The following is a 10225-nucleotide window of genomic DNA, read 5'->3' on the forward strand; positions in this document are numbered from 1 at the left end:
GCCATTTGGGAGGTCCATCAGGGGGCTGTCAGTATCCAGGAGGCCCTGCAAGAGAGCTTCCACCCTGAGGAGCACTAAGAGCCTCCCTGGTCTGCTCCACTGTGGGCTTGTGCCTCATTCCTCCCTCACGTCCTTCCACTTACCCCTCCCTAACCCCCCTTCCTGATGTCAAATAAAATACATGTATTTTCATGAACACAAACTCTCTTTATTTAACAAAACTGGGGGGGGGGGGAGAGAAATGGAACTCTGGTGAGACTGGGGAAAGGAGGCGGGAGAGGGGAGAAGAGAGGATGGGAGAAGGGAGGGGGAAACCTGGGAGGAGGGAGCTGGAAGAGGGAAGCAAGGGGAAGAAGGGGGAGGGGAAGCTCAGGGTTTGGGATCTCGCTGGACCAACTTGATTGTCATGCAAACCCGCTCCTGGGTTTGCATGTGGCCTTTGGTGGCCAGGCTGGCAGCTATCCTGCCATAGATGGCTGTGTCCCTCCATCTAGTGTGGAGATCATGGCCGTTGGGGGAAATCCCCCCCAAACCTGAATAAGGTCCATTATCTCCACTCTGGACCAGCAAGACGCCCACCTTCTCTGGGCTCTGGCAGGCTCCTGGGAGCTGGCAGACTGCTCCTGGGGAGCAGTGGAGGGCTGGCTGCCAGTGGCTTGCTGGCTTATGTTTTGGGGCCACTGGGTCAGAGGCAGTGACTGCTGGCTCTGGGCTGGCAGGCTTGGAGCTGGCACAGGCACTGTGGCCAGAGTCTACCCCTTTAAGGGCTCTGGGGTGGGGGGAGAGGAGAAGAGTGTCCTTGGTTGAGGCTGGAGTGGCCATCAGAACACCCTGGAAAGGCTGGAGGCCCCCTATTTCGATATAAGTGTCTACACAGCACTTAATTCGAAATAGCTATTTCGAATTTGGCGTTATTAGTAAAGGTGATCAGATTGAATCATTCTGCAGATTTTAGGAATAGCCTAGTTAGTGAATAGTTTTCCTGATAAATAAGTGCTCCCTTATTTCGAATTAATTTCGAAATAGCGGTTTGGCTGTGTATACGCTAGTAAAGTTATTTTGAAATACCTTTGCTGTGTAAACATACCCCTCCTCTCCTCCACACAAAGCCCTGACTCAAAGTGCTCTTTCAGATGTGGAGGGAGGAGGATTCAACTTAAATGGCTGAGCCCCACTTATGCACAGAAGGGGAAGACTCATACAGAGAATGAACCTTCTAGGCACAGATCTGGGAGGGACAGTCTGAATCCACCTTTGGAGCTTTGTTTGTTCTCCAACTGTTAAGCACCAGACCAAAGCTCCATCTTGCACACTTGGAAGAGGGTACAGCTGCCCTCCCAACTTCTTGTGCAACCCCAGTGCACATTTCACTGCCTAAGTGTATTAGCCACACTTACATACAGCTGAGTGCCCCCCCCCCCCCGACACACTGACATTGCCCAGGGCCCCTGGAAGGCTGTGGCCCGCCCTGGTTCATCCAGAGCTGGCTGTCCTCAGATGCCTTTGAAAGGCCCAAGGTTAATGCAGATAGAAAACAAAGCACCAAAAATCCACCCAGAATATTTGTTAAAATAAAGTGTTAGAAAGCATGTCTTAGATTACCTAGAACATGTTATATGGGCTTATAGCATCTATAATTTAATGCTATTTTTAAAACCCAAAACATTCTTCCATACTCCACCAGAAGGGACATTCACAGAACGTTTTTAAGACTTCACAGAGTCTTGTACAGGAGTGAGCTTCTGGCCATGGTCTTAGTCCAAAGTCATGGCTATTAAGGACATACAGGGTAAAATAAATTTAAGCACTTAGGTGACTTACAATCCTAAATTTCATTGACTTGCAATGAGAAAGGGCCAAATTTATGAAGGTATTTGTAAATTTAGCAAACAGACACTTTTGTAAGTTCTGTCAGGTGCCTAAGCCAGTGAGTTACACATTTCCCTCCAATTGCCTTCAGATAGGAATGAGGTGCCTAATTAGTTTAGGCACTTTTGAAAATCCCAAATAGGTGCTTGTCCACATCTATAGGCACATAAATACCTTTGAAAATCTGGCCCTTGGTGCCTAAATCACATAGGTACTTATGAAAGTTTTATCCATAGCCCTATGGAACCAATTCTGCTATTTGTATCGTGGAAAGGCTTTTTGGAAAAAGAAGGTCTGCACAGTTTCCGAAAGATGGTCATTGGTCAGGGCCCAGGGAGCCAACAGCCTGTGTGGGTCCTGTAGCAAGTGGGGGGTAGGCTGGCTTCTCACTCCCCAAAAGGGCGGAGTCAGGACCAGGCAGCCTTTCCACACCATCCAGAGCACAGTGTGCCTCCTACCAGCCCCCAGAACTGCACAGAGCGCACAGTCCTCCAACAGCGATTTAAAGGGCCTGGGGCTCTGGCCGCCATCCCGGCTGCAGTAGCAGCAGCCACCAGGAGCCCTGGGCCCCTTTTATTGATGGGTCCCAGGGCCACGACCCCTTTTGTCTTCCCTCCCCCATTTGGCAAGCCTGGTTGGGGCTTTGGATTCATCTTCTTCTCTGGAAGTTTGTTCCAAAGCCAGCCAGACTCCCTTGATTGAGCGTGCTCTGCTCCGAGACCTTATCTACTTCAATTTGGGCTTTGTAAGCTTCTTTGTCCCTGAAGAGAGCAACTATCACAATGGTTCACAGCTCAAAATTCTCTCTCGTGTACCTGGGGCTTGATCCATGAATTGCTTTGACATTCTGAGGTGTGAGAAAATGGGGTGATCTCTCAGTGTGAAGAGAATGATCCTGCAAGCAGGGGTGGCTAAAAGAGGTGGTTTGATTGTAGGGGGAACAGAAATTTCCTCTTTGTGGGTAGGAGAGGGAGACTGTTGCCCTGTGAGAAGGGATAAAAGAAAGGGGCTCTCTCAGGTTGGAGGGAGACCTTCTTCACTAGGGAACAGAATCTATGGAGCTTTGAAAGAAGAGGTTGGACAAACACCTGCCTGGGATGGTCTGGGTTTGCTTGATCCTACCTCAACACTCAATGACTTCTGAGTTCTAGGATTCTGTGAAACATATACATGTGTAACTGAGTGGTCCCGTAGGCATAGGGGTTTGCAGGATCCGGCCCTTAGGCCTGATCTACATGTGGAATTGGCTCCTTGTCCAGCCACAGATAGAGCTGTGCTGGTCTAAACCCCTCATGCAGCACAGGAAGCTGTGACTGAAGTGCAGTAAGCCCGCCAGGGTAGGCATGCTCTAAAATTACCAGAAGAAGGGCCCGGCTAATCTTGTTACTTATCCGGTGGTGCAGATGAATTGTTCTCATTCACTCTCCATTTATCTTTCCTGGCAGAGGGAAATCACTGAGAGTAAGAATGAGTTCTTTAGCTAATCAAGTCAGATCTGATTATTACATTTGCAGTTTTCCATGAGACTAAAGCAAGCATCTTACAGTCCAATTCTACAGGCAGTTATCTCTCACATTGGTGTGATTTCCACGCCATTTAAATAGAAATTGACTGAAATACATTTCCCTCTTCTAATTTATGCAAATATAGTTGGAATATTTTCACTGTGCGAAGAGATTCCAGGCTATTAAGGGCTGGAGGAGCTAAAAGACCAAACAGGAAATAGGGGGTTGGGCAGAGGGATGGAAAAAGTGTTGGCTGAAATTAGCATATTTACATCAGTATATAAGAACAGACACTTGGAACATTTAAATACAAAAAATCAGCCCTGAATGTTAAAAGTATCCCCAGGGAATCCAGGTAATTTTCATGTATAAATGAGGCTTGCGTGAAGTAGACAGCCAATGCTCTCAACAGCAGGGGACAGCTCTTTTTTAAAGTTATGGGTTCACGAATACATTTTTTCCTCTAAACAAACATACTAGTTGTGGCCAGTGGGAAGACAAGAGGTCGGAGTCTCCTGTTACCAGAAGTAAAAATCAGAAGCACTGCTGCTGGAGTCACTTGAGTTATACTGTTGGCAAATACACATAAATCAGAAGAAAATCAGGCCTCAGGCATCTCCAGTTACCGAATACCCCTGCAAAATACAGGAATTACCAGAGTCTCCAAGGGACAAACACACTCTCTCTGGTCCCACAGTCCACGCATGCCCTACCTCCTGCCTTGGAGGCTGTACAGCAGTGTGGTGCAGGACTGCCTAAGGTGACCCTGTGTGTCTGTTCCACTGGGGTCATTTACAAGGATCCCATTCTGGCCCCTTTCCACAACCAGAAAGATGTGAAGTGGTTAGAGTGGGGGGCTCACTAGTTCCTAGTACTTATGGCAAAGACATGAATCAGTCTTAAGTGTCATCTATATCATGAGGGAATGCTGCACCCAAAAATAAAAATTCTGTGCACAATCTTTTAAAATTCTGCAAATTTTATTTAACAATAAACATGGAGGCTCCAACATGGCAGTGGGGAGCAGAGGCCACTGGCTGCATGGGGGTGGCGATCACCCTGTAGCCCTCCCACCTTCCCAGCTCATGGGCTTAGTAGTGAGGCTGCACCTGAGTCTGACACTGCACAGGGGCCAGCTCTGTCCCTCCACACCAAGTGCACCAAGATAGTGAGTGGAATGGAATCTCGCAAGCATGCCCAGCACTGGCACCCCATCCAGGTGCAAGGGAAGCCAGCTCAGCCTGGCAGGATCCAAGTGAATTGGGGAGGGGGGAGAATCCAGATGTGTAGTGAAAAGGTTCCATGTTGGGACAATCTGGGGACAGGAGCCACATTGGAGGGTCCCAGATGCAGGGAGAATGGAACTCTGCAGGAGGGTCCAGGTGAAGGTGAGGTTGCAGAGGGGGTCTGGAAGTGGAAGAGTCAGCGAGGGGTTCCACGTGTGTAAGGGTGGGCTTGTCAGGAGTGGAGGATCTTATTGTGTGTGGGGAGTCTAAGAGCAGGAATGGGGGGAAGGGCTCAGCACAGGTCTGGGGATGAGGCTCTGTGGGTGTGGGTTTGGATGGATAGGGAGCAGCTCCCTATAAAAGGCTCTTCTCCCCACAGCTAAGGAACAGAGTTATGGCGCAGTGCTTCCTGAAGCTCTGAGAGGCTTCTAGGGGTGGGTCTGACCCAGCCTGGTCCTAACCATTCCCTGAAAGAGAAGAGGAAGGCCTGTCCTTCCCTGCCCCTAACCCAGCCAGGAGCCCAGCATAGGGTAGGAGCCACTGGCTAGGAGATCCCAAGCCCCAACCCTGCTACCATAACAATGATTTACCTCTCTGCTGGCTTCTCCAGGTGCCTGAAACAACATGCCCATGCTACTGGGAAGGGGAACAGGTCTACTCATGCAGCTTACCTGTCCCTCCCCATAGAAGTGTTTCTGTGGATAATCAAATAAATCTGTGTAGGACATGAATACTGTGCACAAGGGCATTGGCTGAGAAACCCCCCCAAGAGTATTGCAAGGTAACTTGTAACAATGACAATACACCAGAGAAGCATGGAGGTTTATTTGTCAAATTATTTTCAGTTGTGGAAGGGATAGATGAGTGAAAAAGGAGGAAAATATAAACCGAATGTATTGCAGACAATAATACAGATAGTGAGATAGTAACTACCACAAATATATACACTAGAATTTACATAGTTCTGTATTTAACAAGATCCTGATATTAGATGCATATATTTTGCTCTATAGTTTGTGATTTCTGAAGCCAGATTCTTACTGGTCACAACTGAATATGAGCTTGGTATGCCAGAGGGGAAAAGTCTCCATCAACTCCTCTGATGTCACCCTAGAGAGAAGATTATCTGTGTCAGGTGACAACAATCCAGCAATACAGAATAGAACTTTGCACATTCAAAGAGAAAAATGAGAGGAGAAATTCCAGTCACCTCTAAGAAATGTATATCTCACAAATCTATTGCTGGCTCAGAAAGAAAATGTTTTATGCAAAGGTGTTTCTATACAGTAAATAAAAGAAGAAGACCAAAGACTTGGAAGAGGATTTGTCTTTGAGAAAGAAAGAGTGGATAGTCTAGGAGTCTCAGTGGCCTTTCAGTCCCATTCTATTTATAACAAATGGGTCTCTCTGGGGAGAAGTTACAAAGGACCATTGAAATTAAGGAGAGAAAATATTAATACTAACTAATGTTTGAAAGGTTGGATTGGTTAGTAGCAGCAGCAATGGCTGCTAACATATTGGAACTCAACTGAGCATACAAACTCACATCTCGCTGTGAGCATTTGAATGAAAGTGGTTTGCACAACTATCTGCAGAAGGTGCACAGAAAAAGGACAAACTGGGCTTATGCTCAGAAAAGAAATGAGCAAATGTTCACCAACACTCCTGCCATATTCACTCAGTGCAAAAAGATGGAGATCAATGTACAGTGGATCTCAAGCATAACTCCAATTAGTGTTAATGGTGGTATCCTATGTAAACTGTTCAATGGGTGGTCTCAAGGGAAACTAAAGGAGCAAAAGAACAATTATACACTTTAGGCCTGACCCTACTATCCCTGGTTTCAAGGGTAGCTGTGCCATTTACTTCCATGGGATTGGGATTAAATCTTTATATTCCATTGCAGCTGAATTTACTTTGCACAAACCTTGTGTAGGAGGGTCAAGGGGGAGGGGGGGGAGAGAGTGTATAAATATGATGGTATCGAGTGGTGGGCTTGAGGAACAAGTGAGTCTAGCAAACCGAGAAGGCTTGGCAGCTGCAAAACAAAACAAAACACCACACAATTCAGGCAGACAGATGCTCTCTGCAACACGGCTGGTTTTAAGAGATTCAACAATGAATGGGCCCAGCAAGGTTTTCAGGGTTTCTTACCCAAATTCCTATAAATCAGACTTTCCGGGCAGGGAGGCGGAGATGAATAGAATCAGTTACACCCCCGGACAGCTTGGATCTCCAAGGTTAACTGACAAAAGACAGCAGAGCTGGAATGTCCCAGGAGGAATTAAAAAAGGGCAATGTTTTCCTTTCAGGAGGCAAAAGCCACAGTTTAGTCATGGACTGTAAGTGCTTTGGAGACTAATTGATGCTGTCTGTGACCCAGGATTTCAATTCAGTAATAAAGGAAGGTGAGGTGCCAGATACCATGAATTATGGAACCATACTGGGAATACTAAATCATGTTTTAAGGGAAGGAAAACCACACTCCTCTATTTAAAATCTGAGGATCAATGCTAATTAGAACGCTAGAGAGAGCAGGCGAAACAGAGATGAACCTCTTGCCTGCTCCTGAGAGAATGAGACTTATTAAAAGTGGACCCAAATAGGACATTAAAAATAGAACATTATCAGGCCTGAATAGCCTCATGTTTTAATGACTAAGGCTTTGCCATCTTTCCTCGCTAATGTTCCCACCTATGCACACTTAAATCAAGAAAAAAAATTGGCACCCAGTAGACTACAAAACACATTGGCCACCATTAAAAAAAAAATCACTTGCCAACCATAACTAAAACAAAACCTCTTCAACATCCTTGTTTCACTCCATATTGTAAACAGAAGCAAGCCATGTGACAGTGCCCAGAAAATGCTGACTCGTGATTTTAGAAGGGTAGCAAGAGGCATGCTTGATCACCAGACAGAGACATCTCTCTCTCTATAGCAGTGGTTCTCAAAATTATTTGATCGCATTCTTTGTGGCTGTTGTAGTTTACTCCTCCTCACCCCCTCACACATGTACATTTACCAATATAGGCAGTGGTGAGGCTTCACTTAAAATTAGTTTTGGCTTCCTTCTTTTTCATTTGAGTTGTCTTTTTCTGTTGCACGAATGAGCCAATAATCCATGGTAATGGTGCAAAAGCAAAACTGTGATTTTCACTTAATTGTGCATTCCTTGTCATAGCAAATGGATTAACATATAGGTGCCAGCTTTTTTAAATGCCAGGGGGTGGGGCTTAATCCCCAGCTCTGTGCCAGGCCCTACCGCTCCTCTAAAGCTTTACCTTCACCCCACCTCAACCTGCCCAGTTCTGCCCCCTCCCCCAAGTGCAACCTATCCTCACTCCTCCCCTCTCCCTCTTGAGTGCAGGATGTGAAACAGTGGGTTGCAGCAGGCAGGCAGGTGGGGGGGGGGGGAGAAAGGTGCTGATCCACTGGGCCTGTCAGCAGGCAGGCAGAGGATGCTGGAGGGGGAGCTGATGTGTACTCAGCACCCACCAGTTTTTCCCCAGCCCGGGAGCACCCACACAGTCAATGCCTATAAATGTACAGATGAGAACAACTTTGCATAATACTATGCAAGTTTAACATGCACAGCGCCATCTAGAGTCAAATGCACAGCACCATTGAGGACCTGATTTGGAGGAATCAGCTTTGATAATTATTTGTTGCTTTAGGTAAAATGTGCACAACAAGTTTTTCTTCCTAAAAATTCTGATGCCATCCCTCCCCCAGGATACATTCCGCCCCTCCTGCGGGGCTGCTTCCCAGTTTGAAGAGTTCTGATCTATAGCAATCCCAGTTTGAATCTCATCATTTAAGTAACGGTGTCCTGCATGGAAATCAACTGTAACCTTCAAGGTGCAGAGTCAAAGTCTCCGGTCCAGGATGACAGGATGAAGTAAGGGATTACTAATGGAATCAGAGTTGAGCAAACGATCAGGAAAACTATTTACTAACTAGGGTACTCCTAAAATCTGCAGAATGGTTCAGTCTGGTCACCTTTACACCCATTTTCATTTACTTCTTTGCAAATATTTGTCAATGGCAATCCATGGCTGGATAGGTTGGGGAGGAACCTGAGTTTTCATCTATTTGAAGAATAATAAAAACACCATCATAATTAGCATAACTTGGTGACCTTTCTATCAATTTAGGTAAAAACTCAATGAAAATAAGGAATGAGCAACTCCATAGCTATTTAAGTGTGTTCTCTCAGTCAGGTACCCATGGATCAAGGTACCCATGGATCTCAAAGTGCTTGAGGAAGTCTGATTTTTATTTCCATTTTATAGATGAGGAAACTGAAGCACAGAGAGAAGAAGTGACTTGCCCAAGGTCACCCAGCAAATCAGTGGAAGAACCAGGTATTGGACCAGGTCTCTTGAATCTAGTGAAATGCCCTATCCACTAGGTCACACTACTCAGTCTGTGGATAAAATTGGAGGATTTCACTATGCAGGAATGTGTTGCTTGAGAACGTAATATTAGACCGCATACAGTATTTATTATTTGTCTATTGGTACTATTCCTACAAGGGAAAGGAAAGTGAAAGCAGTAGTAGACAGAAAATGAGAGACCAGGAAGAAGGAGAGAATGTGAGATTAGTCTTTGAGGAAATAAAAATATATTTGTGTACTTGCCAAAAACTTGGGCACATATTTGATTGTGCAGGTAGCCATGCACAATGCTATAAAACTTTGTTTTCTGTGTACTACACCTTTAAATTTCTAAGGCCCATACCAAACTGCATGCATATCACAGACTAGACCAGTGATGGGCAACCTGCAGCCTAAAGGCTGCATGCTGCTCATTGGGGTTCTGTGTGTGTCCCATGAGACATTTTGCTTGCTATTGCTCATGAGGATTCTGCTGGTTTCCATCCACATAGTTTTTTTCCTACTAATATGACTAAAGTGACACGCACATAGAGCAAGGGCACATGGAGAGAGGTGCATGCAGATTGCTCACAACACTGACTGTGAGAGCTGCGCGCTCTCTCAGTATTCAAAGTGCTGCTGTGGTTCAGTCAGCACACCCTGCAAATTCTAGGTAGGCAAGTGCTATTAGCAAAACGACCCTATTGCTGGAGACTGTCATTGTTACACCAGTCTTAGGCCCACTGAGATGTAGGAGGGCCACTCATGCAACCCACTCACTAACCTAGGTTACCCATCGCTGGACTAGACAACACTGCGCTCACTTGTGCAGACTTCACTTTTATTCTCTTAATTTGTTTCCCTTACTCTAAAAGGAATGTCCTCCTGAAAGGATATGGTTGCTTTTAATGTTAAATATTTCCTAAGTTATTTTCAATGGGAAATTGTGCTTTCAACTACACAACATTTTCCATGAAATCGGTCTGTTTGCCACAGAATTCTTCTTCTTTTCCTTTGAAAAACTAAAAGCTGCAAACCCAAAATATTTCAGTTTGGAAATGCTGCTGAGAAGACACATGGGAGTTGTCATTTAGTTACCTCATGTCCCCGTTCCCTTCTAAAATCTGGACTCCCCAGCTGGACTACAACTCCCAGAAAGCTTCATTACCAGCTACTCGAATGACACACCACTTCCTTTTGAAAAGTGGAGATTGTAGTGCTTCTTGGGAGATGTACTCCAAGCCTA

The sequence above is a fragment of the Pelodiscus sinensis genome, chromosome 4 (assembly GCF_049634645.1).
Source record: "Pelodiscus sinensis isolate JC-2024 chromosome 4, ASM4963464v1, whole genome shotgun sequence".
Lineage (NCBI taxonomy): Eukaryota > Metazoa > Chordata > Testudines > Trionychidae > Pelodiscus > Pelodiscus sinensis.